The sequence below is a fragment of the Myiozetetes cayanensis genome, unplaced genomic scaffold (genome assembly GCF_022539395.1).
Source record: "Myiozetetes cayanensis isolate MyiCay16 unplaced genomic scaffold, myiCay2020 scf2-11, whole genome shotgun sequence".
In the NCBI taxonomy this organism is placed as follows: Eukaryota; Metazoa; Chordata; class Aves; order Passeriformes; family Tyrannidae; genus Myiozetetes; species Myiozetetes cayanensis.
In genome coordinates, this window is record NW_026087411.1 from 107,542,828 (window position 1) to 107,556,714 (window position 13,887).

General features: G+C 42.1%; 1 protein-coding gene across 2 annotated transcripts in view; it reads left to right on the forward strand.

Moving 5' to 3' along the window:
* The first annotated feature begins 328 nt into the window (after positions 1-328).
* KLHL29 (kelch like family member 29) overlaps positions 329-13,887 on the forward strand; it is a 390,114-nt gene continuing 376,555 nt past the window's right edge. For both annotated transcript variants that reach the window (XM_050316135.1, XM_050316136.1), the window contains exon 1: positions 329-577. The gene's annotated coding sequence lies outside the window, so the exon portion shown is untranslated. The remainder of the gene's footprint in view (positions 578-13,887) is intronic.

Here is a 13,887-nt window from a genome sequence, read left to right on the forward strand (position 1 = left end):
TTTGGAACGCGCTCTCCGCCCTGCGCGGGGGGACCGCGGGGAGCGCCCGGCGCGGGGCCCCGGCAGAGGCGGCACCGCCCGCACCTACGCCCGGGGTGGGGGCAGCGCGCCGGGGCGGCCCCGCGGGGAGCCGGCAGCGGACACAGACCTGCTTCCCTTCCCTTCCTTCCCCTCCCTCCCATCCCTCCTCCCGCGGGGGCGGCGCGGCGGACGGGGCGGGCCAGGCCGGGCTCCACCGCCTCCTCCCGCCGCCGCCGCGATTGGCCCGGCCCGCCCCTCGCCCCGGCGCCCAGGCCGCCTCCCTCCCCGGCTAAAGCGGGCAGTAGGTGAGAGGAAGGCGGTCAGACGGGGAGCATGGTCGCGGCTCCGCAGCAGCCTCCGCCGCCGCGCCGCGCCTCCCTGCCCGGCCTCCAGCGCGGCTCCCGGCGCCCGCAGCCGCGCGGGGCTCTGCGTTAGCGGCGGGGGCTGCGATGCACAAGCCGCCGCCGCCGCCTCCTCTTCCTCTTCCCGCCGCCGTCGCCGCCGCGCATCCTCCCGCCGCCTGTGGACGCGGCCGCCTGCGCCCCCGCGGAGGGAGGTAAGCGGCGCGGTCAGCGCTGCCCCCGCGCCCGCGGAGCCGCCGCGCCGGGGCATCGCCGGGCTGGGGCTGCCCTGCGCCTGCGCTCGCTGCCCGCATTAAAAACTTCCTGCGTGCCTCCCGCTGCCGCGGGGGGTGCCGCGCTGGGGGCGGCGGGCCCTCGGAATGTTGCTGGGATGGGTTTGGGGTTTTTTTTTTCCGGGTTTTTTTCATCGGGGCGTGGGGGTCCCCGCCCCCGCCGCGCACCCACAACTTCGGGCGCTCGCTCGGGGAGCGGCGGCGGCCGCGCGAACCCCCCCTCCCCCAGCCCCGGGGGCGGCGATGTCCCCGCGGATCCCCCCGCCGTGCTGGGAGCGGCTGTCCCGCCGGATCCTCCATCCCACCCCCGGGCCCGCGCCCGGAGCCGCCCCGAAACCGGCTGGGAATGGATCGGCGCGCAGCCCGCAGGCAGACTGCTTCCGTCCCTGCCTGCTTCCCAAACGCCTCGGCCAGCCCCGTCCTCTCCCTGTGCCTTCCCGTTCCCCCTCTTCTTATTTATCCATAGACCCACGCGTGATGTATACGACGAACTTCTCGGTACAATATGGCTAAAATATATATATATATACACACATATATATGTATATATATTTTAAAACACCTCGTACGTTTCCCACGCTGGTGACATGCCCTCGCCGGTGTGAGGTTTGTTTGGCTGCTGCTGTGCTTTTCCATTGATTTTTTTTTTTTTTTTTCCTGGTGGTGTTTTCCTTTAACTTATCTCCGAGCCCAAGTGCTACCTTGGTGCCGTTCGGAGCGCAGAGGCGCATCCCTTGGGTACCGGGTTTCGGAGGGTCTCGCTTAGGCTGGGAGGGAAAAGCTACTTTGTTTTTTGACATTGAGTGGATGTGGCGAGCTGTCCTTGTCGTGCGTGTGAGGATGCAGCTCTGTGGTCCCCGGGATTTTGGGTTTGGGTCCCTCTGCCTCCCTGGAGGGTGGAGAAGGGTCTGGAGGAAGGGAGTCCTGGGAATGGAATATAGTATTTGTCATACACTTCATAAACAGTGTATGCTCATCGTCTCTGAGATTATTTTATTTTTTTCTGCTCTGGTCTCATTTATTAAATTGACAATATTCCTAGAACACTGGAGACAGATTTATCTCCCCACCACCACCAAAAATAACGAAGCCCTGGCCATGCAGTTGGTTGCTTATCTTTTGTTGTTGTATAAGAAAACTGCAGAGAAAAAATAGAGTGTTCTGGTAACTAGATTAAGGGGGATTTAATCACTTTTCCATCAATGAAGGGAAAAGCCATGCATGTTTGCTGCAGGCTTATTACTTGTTTAAATGAAAGATTATATAGAGCATATTTCTGATAAATGAAGAAACTTTCTCTTTCCTGATAGGCTTTAAAACAACTGAGCAAGTGTGTATGTGTAGGCACGTGTGAGTCTCTTGCACCGATTTAAACACATTTATCAGGCTCTTCTTTTGAGGTACTTAAAACCCAAACTACTGTAGCTTTAAGGTGACTGCAGATAACAGTATTATTGTTTCTTAAAATTAGCAATCGGCTGAAACTTTAAATCCTCCTTGAAAGATATGATCTGTGGGAGAAAAGGGATAGTATTCCAGCAAGCTTTATTTTTTTTTTTTTTATTATTGTTTGCCTCCAAACCAAAGCAACAGTGTGTCTTTCTAATATTGTTGTATTCTGGCTTAAACTGCTAATGGCTTTATTTTTTTTTTTCTCCATGTGGAGAAAAATAAAGTACAGCAATATTTTACTCTGACATTTATCTGCGTCAAACTTTAGTTATGCTCAAGAGGTTGTTTAATCTTCTTTGAATAATGTGCAGGGTTGGTTTTTTTTTTTGTTCTTATAACCTGTTCTCATCGTGTGTATTTATGGAAGTTGTCTTCAATTTAAGATGAAATATGGGAGCTATGCAAATAATTTAGTGACCCATCCAGAATAAGACTTAGCCAGCATATGTAAACTACGTTTTTCATTGCCTTGTTTTGTACAGATATTTTTTTTTCCATAACATTCACATTGATATTTCCTAATAATTCCTACAGTATTTTAATTGAAAATTAAAGTTTGGTGTTTGAGTTACTATCTCTTTGAAAATATGAAGGTATCATTGTGATTTATTTAAAAGCGGAAAAACATTCTGTCATACCAAGCAGTTGTCTTGCAAGTAATGACATGTAACACCTAATTTGGATGAATTTTTGTTCACGTTCATTTCACTTACTGTAGAGGGTCTTAAATGAACTCTGAAATACAAACTGGGCTCTTGGTCTCAAACTGCCTCGACTTTCGTGTGTTTATGGTCTTTGGTAGCTTATAAAATGTGTGCACAGTGTGTCAACCTTTCCCTTAACAACAAAACCTATGAGCAAATGTTCAGTGTGAATTATATTACTGAAATAAAATATTCTATAGTTGTCATGGTTACAAATAGAGGCAGGGTTACTGGTTTTCATCTGCATGCTGGGGAGGGGGGATCTAGTTTTGTCACTTTTTAATTACATTTCTAATGAGTGATGGTCATACTTCAGGTACCCAGTATATTACATACGTGGCACAGTGAATTAGATTTTGTCAAAGTCTTGCTGAAACGAAACAAAAAGTGGTGGTGTGCAGGAACAAACCCTTGTTCCTTTTTTTTTTTTTTTTTTTTTTTGAAGCAGAAATCTTGAGGGAAGAAAGTACCCACCTCTGTTTTGTCTTGGCTTCTAGATTAGCATGCTGCCAGGGTTGGTGCTCTTCTTAAACAATAATGAAAAGTATATAGTGCATATGTTGGCTGGAAATCTTCTCAATGAAGGGAGAAGAAGGCATAGATCTAGGAATTAAATGTGATTTTTTTATTTTGGCGTGGGGGGGTGTTACTGAGCACTGTATCTGGTGCTATCACTTTTAGTGCCTCTTTGTGAGGAGAATTCATTATGCCCACGTTTACTGTGATCATCTCTCCAGTGATGCTGCTTCTCTCCCAGGCATCCCTCTCTGCCAGGTTGCAATCTCTGGTGTCCCTGGGAGTTGCTCAGGTTCGGCACTGCCTGAGCAGCCACCAGAATCGGGACCGTAACTATTTGCAGTTGCTGGCACTTATCCCAGTGCTGCTTCTCTGCTCCTCCGTGCTCATCTGCAATTCAGTCTTGTCCATGCCTACTTGTTTTCCTGACCTTTTAATTTAGTTCCGAAACCTGATGGACCCAGTTCTTCTGAAGCACAGCAAAAAGAAATAAAAAAGATTAAGGGACCAAAAAAAGTTCTTATTTTTCCTTCCTTTCTATGTGTAGAGCCTTTGTGTGCTGTGGTGGAAACTCACACACCATTAGGAGGAAAATGTACCCCTGGATCTGCAAATGGAGAGAGATATTTCAGGCTATCCCATCTTGTTTAACCCTTATACCTTATATCATAGCCCTTTTGTGCATTTTATTTTTTAATCCTAAAAATGATTAGGAGTTCTTTGCTGCACTTTGAAGTTTTGGTGCCTTTAATATTTTTGTTAATTTTTTGAGCATCTCTTCTTTATGTTGAGCATAGGCATTGCTGAAGTTCTTGTAGTCACTTGGCCACTATCTCCATCGATGCACTTGGATTTGCTGCCATAGGCTATGGACACAGGGAGCCCAGACACCTGAAGGCCTCATCCCAATGCTGCTCTTTTTGCAGAGCCTCAACTTCGTAGTGCAACACTGAGGTCCATGTCTTTTTCAGATCGCTAATTCTTTGTGCTGTAACTGAGACATTTAGCTAGCTAAAATCTCAGCATGGGTTTGTGACTTATTTGGTCCTTCAGCTTTTTTTTTTTCCCTCCACAAATCTTCCATTTTGCAGTATTTGGCCTTGCAGTATGCTGATTCAATAACCTCAGATATGACAAAGTATCATTAGATTCTGTGATTTATTTGTGTATCTAATCACTTTCTTAACGTACTTAGCTCCCCACAGAAAAAAACTGTATAAAACCTATATCCTAAAGCCCATAAACATATGAATTAGATAACGTTGCCTTGAATATACCTACGGGTACCCAAATTATTGTATTAACCCTTTGTCACATTTTTTCTTTTTAGATTTCCCTTCTGGTTTTGTTTTGGCTTACCCAATATGGGGAAAGGTTTCAGCATTTTTCCATGCTGTTAACTCTTCCGTAAAGTTACTTGTAGGAAGGTGGAGCTCCTATGTGAAGGCTGAAGACTCTCTTCTCAAGAAGTAAACTGCCAACAACGACTCGGAGTGTGAGGCTGTATGACACATAAACAGCTTTGACATGCTTCTGTCACTTCTATGTTTCCTTTGTTACCAGAAGTACAAAGAACTCCTCCTCAGCTATAAAGAGAGACATTAAAGGGAAATAGATGAGAAATCTCTTATGGGAACGCCTTTCTGTCAGGTTTTTACAAGTCAACGTGCTTCACAGGGTGTGAATATGCATCATTTACCTGTTACAGTGAAACCAGACCTGGTACAAACAGTGCCCCAAGAAACCTTCCTGGTGCTGTTGTTATGCAGCCAGTTACCTCCGTGCTGTCTTGACCATCTGATAAATGACAGTAACTGAATTCCTAGTCACACTCTTCCATAAATAATTTTATATTGTGGATTAAAATATGTGGAACATGGGACCATTATGCTTAATTTTTATGTCCTGCCTCTTTTTTGGGGAGGGGTTATCTGTCGTGCTGAAATTTAGGTTTTCAAATATTCTCCACTTGGATTTTGGCCATAATTGGCATTAACGTCAGAAAAACACTTAGTTTTTGGTGGTCCTAAATTTCAGGTAATTTATAGTGCTGGCTTCCAGTAATAATACTGATTCTGTGAAAGGATCTGCTGAAGCTATAGACAAGACTTATTTTAAAATAAATTCAATGTTGTTTTTGTAGTGTTCTGTGATTTGGGCTTTTGCTTAATTCCCTGCTGTCCATTATGATATGCTATGTGATGTGTGATGTTAAATGCCTGGATTTCTGTTCAGGTTTGTTTTTTCTTGTGTTAGCCTCCAGTTTTAGGACTACATAAGTACAGGTAGTATGCAATTTGACTGAGAACCAGATTATATCTCAAGGCGTGCATTGGAACTCGTTCAGTGCAGCAGTTTGCAAGAAAATCTGCCACTGATAAAATTCCTCTGCAACATTGCTGTTAACTAAAAACTGTTAGGTGTGTCATGGTGTTTGGACTGTCAGTGTAGTTGAGAGATACTGTGAAGAATCCCTCAAGTTGGTACAGAGGTATCGGAGCCAATAACAGTGTCCTGTAGCAGTGCTCAAAATCAAGATGTTCCTAATTTGTTGAGCGGTACTCTATTCATACATCTCTTGGTATTTTTGAGCCTAGGAGAGAGACTTGTTATGAGTCTTCATTCCCCTTTATTTATTTATTTATTTATTTTTTTTTTATTTTTTTTTTAAATTTTTTTTTCATTTTAAAAAAGCCTTCCCCTCCAAAATCCCACCCCACAACCATGATCAGCATGACAATGCAGACATTAGAAATCCTGGATTTAGAGTGTGTGATTTAGGGGCTTTTGCTTCAGACACTTCTTAAAGTCCATGCTGATGAGTAATTAATATTTAAATCGGATAATTCTGCTCTAAGATATGCTCTGTCAGACCTTGTTGTAGGATTTTGTTTTTGGTCTGCAAAAGCAATGCTGGTGGATTTGCAGATCGCAGCATGCCGTAGCTACTCAAAGAAAAGTTTCTTTTCTCAGTCTGAGGCTTAACCATGCTGTTTCCCTTAATTAGAGGGAGAAGAATTTAAATGCCGTTAGTTTTTCCAGCCACAGGTAAACCCCAGATCAAAAGGAGAGGTGAAAGAGTTCAGGAAGTTCATCGCAGTAATCACTCGACATGGAATAACTTTAAAGTGGATGCAGCTGTGTTTACCTGTGCTTTGAAATCTATATGTATTGCAAAGTTTGGTTGATTTGTAGCTTGTTGAGCACCTGAATTCATTAGATGATTCCTAACATATTGTATACTTCAAAAACTTCATTTTTCACTTACTCTTGATTTTTATTGTCTCTTGCCTGCCAAGGGTGGAACAATGCCAAATTGGAACACTTCATATTACAAAACGTTGTTGGGTATATAAATGTCTGGAAAATGCTTTTGAAACTATATGAAATGCTGCAAAATAAAGTTAAGCAATATCTTTTTGAGCTTATTCCTTAACCCTTTGTTAAGTTTGGAAAGGCAGCAGGGGACAGAAGCTGCTAATTCTGTATGAAGTTTCCCGTGTTTCAGTACGAGCAGCAAAGCACAAAAATATACATGTATGTAAAATGTATAAACTAATTCAGCTGTATCAACCTATCCATGATGAAATGGTTTCTTGATGGTGTCTGTTTTCTTAAGTATATCCTTAATATGGGATGGATCAGCAGAACTGTTTAGTGGGATGTTGCTTGGATTGTCAGGGCTAGGAACTCTTGATGGCAGTGGAAGTTGGTTCTTCTGGTTTGGGATTTTTTTTTCCTTTTGCCTTCTTGAATGGCTTGTTTTAATAATACGAGTTGGAGGCTATAAGGAATGTCTCAGAAGGAGATGAATGATAGAAGGAAAAAATTGTACAGGTGGCAGTAGTCATTGGAGTAGATAGAAACTTCTGGAAGATTGGAGTAAGTGGCTGCTTGATTTTATGACATTGGTTATATTTTAAGGGTTTTCTTTAAAATGGCATGTTCATATAAATAGCTGCTTCAAAGATTTAAGTTGTTTCTTCCTCATTCTCCCTTCTCAGTTGGGAATGGGAGTAGATGCAACAACGCTTAGCCAGATGTTCTTCGTGGCTCTGGACTGCTCTGCTTTCACTCCAAACAGTGGGTTTCCCCTCAGCTTCGAAAACAGCTTGATAGATGACATCTGAAAAGCCTCTATGCTACCACAGACACTTTGCAGTAGAGAAATACCAGATACACTAATGATATCATATGAGAGATCGTGAGAAATTCTGTACTTTCTTCTTGTAGAAGGGCGCAAAAGGTGCGTGGCTAACAGTTGCAGGCCATCTCTGACAGACTTGCTAATAAAATACAAGGCAAAATGTTAAATATACTGCACTGCCCTCTTTATTACACTATTTTTGGCTGATCATATGAGGAAAGTATGTATTATTTAAACAAAAGTCACTGCTCTGAGTGTGTCTTCTGTTCCTTCTCTCCCCACATTGTTTCACATTTCTAAACATTGAGCATACCAATCAATATTCCATTAAGAGGAGAATTAACTTGGGAGAAGCTTGCATGTATTTGCATGTAGTAGCTTATTTCTTGGTCTGTGGATTTGTGTTGCCTTTCCCCAGTGTCGTTTTTTTTTTTTTTTAACAACACTCCAAATATTTGTGCAATTACTTCTGGTGGCAAGGTTTGCCATGCCCCATCTTAACTTTGTCAATATGAATTGCTGACGGGGCCTTCTGCAATGCCCTGCTTGCAGGCAACATCAGTAAAATGTTTGTAGTTACCTTTTTGCTTCTGTTGTACAGTAGCTGGACATCAAGGTACTAGGCTTCAGATCAAATGTTGCCCCCGGTTACACATACTTAGTTAATAGAAATCAATGTAACATAGGCCTAAATGAAAGTTGGGTTTGATCTCTGGTGAGTTAACTCTTATCTCATTTACCCTGATGCTAGTCTGAATTTTTTGCCCATTCTCAAATTCAGAGTTTGTGAGGCTTTGGTAGTCCTTATGATCTTTGTACAAGACTGAAAGTAAAAACCAGCTCCTTGCTTTCCGAGGTCTGAGCCTTAAGACTGCGAACAAATGTAATGAGATTTGATTAAAACCTGCCTGTGGCACATAAGAGCGTGGACTGTGGCTGCGTGGGACCTCCTGGGGAACCTCTCAGTGGATCTTGATGTGTGAATTGTCACAAGAGCTACTGAACTGTGGACCAAATCCTGATCTAGTTAACACCTGTGGAGCTGACATGTTCCAATATGTATCTGATGTTGCACAGTGCTTCTCTACCCTGAGGAGCAAATCACTTGTGAAATTCAACTGTGAAGGTCTTGAGGTCAGAGAAAAAGTCTGCAAATCTCAGTAGATGACAGCAAATGGAAGAGAGGGGGAGGACAATATTTGCTGGTCTCTGGTTTGTACAGTCCAGGTGCTTCAATAACTCTTTTCTTCTTTGCCTTCACACTTCTGTATTTATAGAATGGGCCAAATTTGTCCTTGACCCAAATCTGTGCAGTTAAATGAAGTTATGTTTGGTATCCTGCACATATTAGATAAATGTTCTACCTTTTCTTTTTAAGTTTATCAAATCCCCAAAAGTAAAGCCTATGTCCTAGCACATTTTTTTTTTTCCTTTGGAAGAAAAGTGTGTAATTTTATGATTAAACTTCTGGGCAGTTAGAGTTTTGCAACATCAGAACCTTATCTGTTTGTGAACTAAAAGACAGTGGGAAGTTGTGACTGATATTTGAGTTGTTATTTATAGGAGGAAAAAGCAGAGCAGAGAAATGGTATAGGACCTGAGGAAACAATAAGGCTTGCATGAAGTCCCTAAAATACAGGACTGACTTTAAAAGTGGTACTTGGATACAGAACTGCAGTCAAAGTTGAAGAGGAGAATTGTGGTTCACTTGCTGGCATAATACTCTTTATTTTGGTTTGTTTGTTTTTCCTCTGTCTCAGAAATTCTGAAAGCCCATTTGTGTGTGTGTAGGGTATGTTCTTGCTAAAAAAGAAATTGAAGCAAGTTTTCCTTAAATTCACTGTTTCAATATCACACTTGAACAATTCACAGCAGAATTCTTCAAGCCTTCTAAAAACTGTTCTTAGACAAATCTTGTTGTTGCAACAGCTAAGTTATTGAAGTATTGTATTTCAAAATAATACAAGTAAAACAAAAAACCCCACCCCTTGTGCCATGCTGGCACCTTTATTCAAAGAACTTGATGCAGCTGCAGTGCTCTGATGTCAGAGTTAATATGGTCTGGCTTAAGATCAAGACTGACATCCAGTTGGGTCAGGTTGAGAAGCTTAAGCATTAATTGATGATGGAAATTCAGGTGCAGGTCGAGCCCAGGCATCTACTGCTTGAGGTGATGGTTAATCAGGTCATTAGGTACCTCTCTACTTCTTTTCTGGAGAAGGCAGTGGGCTGGTGAGACTTTTGCTGCATGTAATCTGAGTGGAAGTCCTGGTTAACCATTTCCTTCCTGTTTTCAGGCTTTACTCTTTATCAGGCCGTTATTCAACTTCAGAAAAATATGAACAGGCTCGAATTTCCTCAAGGTACTTACTCAAATGATATCACATATGACAGCAGATTATATAAGTATGTCCTGTATAAATATTATCTTGTAAAATTAGAATCTATCAGTTCATGGTTTTAAGTAGAACAGTAATGTCTTGAATTTGATTATAGCCATTTCTAAGTTTGCTTAAGAGGATAGTTTTACCCTAAAAACAAAGTAGAAGCCCCTTATTTTTACATAAAAATTGTGAATTTAACAGCAATTAGAACTGTACAACCTTGGGCTATCTTCTTGATTAGAAAATCGAAAGATGAAAAAACCACAAATCTCTCCAGGACTAACTATGAGGATAAGGTCCGAGAAATATCAGTACTAATTTTACCCAGATAAACTGTTTCTTTTCATTTTAGGCAAAAATTTAGGAGCGTGGGCATTGTGCATGTAACTATTGCACACACAAATAGACCATTTAATCTTGGCTTGCTCTCTCTAATAAGACAAATATGTTTCTCTGTAGCTGCAGTCAACATAATGCCCAGAGATACTTGCAAGAACGATGATCACAAAGCAGTGACAGAGATAATACAGTAGAACACCAAGTGACAGCATTGCTCCTTGAAACCCTTGGCCTCTGCCTTCAGAAGAAATTGTAAATGTAACTCTGAATCTCTGGGTGGGCAAAGAGGAATCTTAAACTGTGAGCAAAGCCCTGAGCAGGCTTACCCATTGGTATGTGACCTGGCTGCCACTAGAGAGGGAAGGAGCTCTATACAGAGCAGGGATGCAGGACTTAGAGAAGGCCACATGTCAAATAAATGAGTGCTTTTTGATAGTTTTGTTTTTCTTTCTGAGGGCAGAAAAGGAGGGTGTGAATGTTAAGTCATACAATTGTTTATACCCAAGAACAACTTCACAAGAAAAGTTGTGTTGCCCAGAAACATCCATAAAAAGGCAGAAATGCTTCACATTCCACATATAGATCAAAGTTGCAAATATTCTTGGCATAAAGCAGCAGTTAACTGGAAATTGTACTGTGGAAGCTGGAAGCAAATTTCTAACCATCCTGGTGAACAGAAAAAGTGCCATATTCTGCACAAAATGGAAGCACAAAGATGTTCTGAGGAACTCTGGAAAGCAGTGGAGTTCTTCCATTTTCCTTCATGTGACATGAGTGTTCTGTTCTGCCTTTTTATTTAGCTGCAACTGAAACTTTGCTATTACACCAAAAAAAAAAAAAAAAAAAGAAAAAGAAAATTCCCAGAAACTATGTGGGGTCATCTTGAGTTCTGTGTGTAACTGCAGCTTTTTTTTGGCTTTTAGGGTCAAGCTTGTGCAGTCCCATCTGCCTGCAGTGGCTCTTCCCTTCCAGTTTGGCTGGAAGCAGTCTGGTTTACATATATAGATATATTCTCAGAGTCGCTATTTGTGCACTCTGCCCCCAAGTTGCAGCATTCTCTTCTGTCACTGGATCTTAAACCTTCAGCTCTCTCTCTCTCTTTTTTTTTTTTTTTTTAAATATCCCACTTCAGATTAATGAAAGCACCACCCACAATTACTGAGCATATGAAGGATAAAACACATCCTGTTAACTTCAGTTTATATTTGAGGTTTTTTTTTCTCCATCTTTGCTTTTTCTCTTTAGCAATAAACTCTCCTGGAACAAGGGCTGTTATTTTTTTGCCTGTGCAGTTAGAGCTGCCTTCCTAGTTGTGCCTGGTGTTTTAACAGGACAAAAATGATTCATAAGCTCTGAAAATGCTGCTCTTCTCCACCCCTTCTTTCTCCATTTCAGTTGACAAAGATTCTGTTATGCTGAGGCAAAGCAGAGCCTAATGCCACTTTCCTGTTCTGTTTCTCTTAATTACATATTTTTGAAGAGGAAAAAGTATCCTAGAAAGGTGAAATGAACATTAAAACATGTCACGATTTCTAAAATTATTTTATAGGATTTTTTTAAACTTTGAGATGATTCTAGTCTAGAGATAGTTAGCAGTAAAACATGGGTTTGCTAGTCAGGGGTGTATCTGTTTCTTCTGGAAAGCAAGCATGTGCTTTGTCTCACTCCATTAAAAATAGTAATCCCAAGAATATATTGAAGGCTCTGAACTATTTCGGAGGTGGTTGTTGATGTAGAGGTCCACAGTCACGCCCACCAGAGGGCATTTTATCACCAGTTTCTTGGGGAAAAAGTTTTTTTTCTTAAGTCATGAATAAAGTAGTAAATATTGGATGGGAAAGCACTATCCGAAACATTGTACAGATAGCTTTTTTGTTTATATATAAATACATATGCTTATTTCCTGGCTGTATTTATATGTAAATAAGTAATGATGTCAGCTTGAATGGTTGGGTTTCCCCTCCGCTTCCTAAATACTTTCTAATTTTACTGAGGGATAATCTGGAGAAAAAGGAATTCCTTAAAGCTCTCCCACAGCTGGTATACCCATCGGTTACCAGGAAACTGCCCTCTCTACCACACAAGCTGAGCAGATGCTCTAGATGGTTGCAGTGTACCCTTGCTCCCCTTTTCCAGGGCACTCGGAAGCAGAGGCTGCTGTGCAGAAGCCCTACTCATTTAGGAGGCTGGAATTTGCGAATATGCTTAATAGTGAAGCCCCTGGATCTGAAGGAAGCGCTTGGCAGCCGGGGAAGTGTACATCTGCCAGATGGACCTGACGTCTTGTGTTTGGCAGCAGTTAATGCTAAGGCATGATATGCAAAATCTAAGAATGACAGCTAGGAAATGAATTTTTATTTTAAAAACTGTGGTGTGTTTTTTCTTTTTTCCTTTTTTTTTCCCCTTTGTTTGTTTTTTTGTGTTCTTTTTTTTTTTTATTTTTCCTTATCCATCTTCCATTATGAAATAAAACTCTGCAGGAAGGAAAAAAAAAATCTGCTTCTGAAAATATCTTTTCTCACCAGTTTTCAGGGTGCTTCCTTGTAAAGGTGAAGTCGGTGCTGAAGGTTGGGCTGTCCCGGTTCAGATGTGTGACCTTCATCAGCCTGATACAGCACATAAAATGTGATTAATTCCCTTCAATTCCCTGTGGACAAATACATCCACTCCACCAGAGCCCCCATGACTTGTTTGCAGCCTCAGCAGAGGCCTGGGGTCACATGAGACCAAGCTCCAAACCTGGGCAGGGATCTGAACATCTATGCTGGGATATGTAGGCATAGCAGGGGTAAAAACCTTCCACCCTATGCAGGACACTGTCTGCATGTGCGTGGGAATGCTGTGAATGATCTGAGTAGAAATTTGGATACTCAGTGTAAGTGCAGCTTTGGGACCTGTGGTTAGGGCCCCATGTTGTGTTTGTGGCCATCTGGATGAAGATGGGAATTACTCAAGAGTGTGTCTGTTGCTTGCCAAAAGTAGCTGATGTCATTAGGATGGATAATGATGAAATACAGGACTTTTTTTTCCTTCTTCAGGCTGTTCAGGTCAAAAGCTGCACCTTGCTAGGGTGAAGCATGTAGAGTCCCATCTCAGATGAAGGGCACAGAGAGACCTTGTGATTTCTTTGAGAATATGGCCCTTATCCACAGAGGTTGATAAGGGGTTGAGGTTGGCATGAAGGGAGGCAAAGACATAAGCCTACAGAGTAGTTCTTTGGAGCACTGTCTCTGGGCAGATGCTCACAATGAGGGTGGATGCACTGCATGTCTTGCATGCTGTTAGTGGGGAGGCAGAAGATGCTCTGGCGTGCACTTATTCCAAGGGATTTGTGGAAAGACAAGAGTGGGAGCAGTGTTGTGGTCTGAACACTCTTCCTTCTATGTAAAATAAAGTGAAGAACCTCAAGAAATGGTGGTTGGGGAACTGTGTAAAAACAATTGCTTAGACCTTAAAATAATTGCAGTGAAAAAATGAGATGGAGAATTAATCAAGACTAGCTCCTGCCTGATCAGCAGCAGGCAGTCTCCTAGTAAACTGCCTTACTGTTTTTTCAACCTCTTTATTCAGATGATATATCCTTTAGCCAGGAAATATTTTCTTTTTTCCAGCAGTATTAGTGTCTGTGCAAATAAATGACCTATAAAAGAATTTTATTAATTCTCTAGGACTGAAACTTTGAATAACATC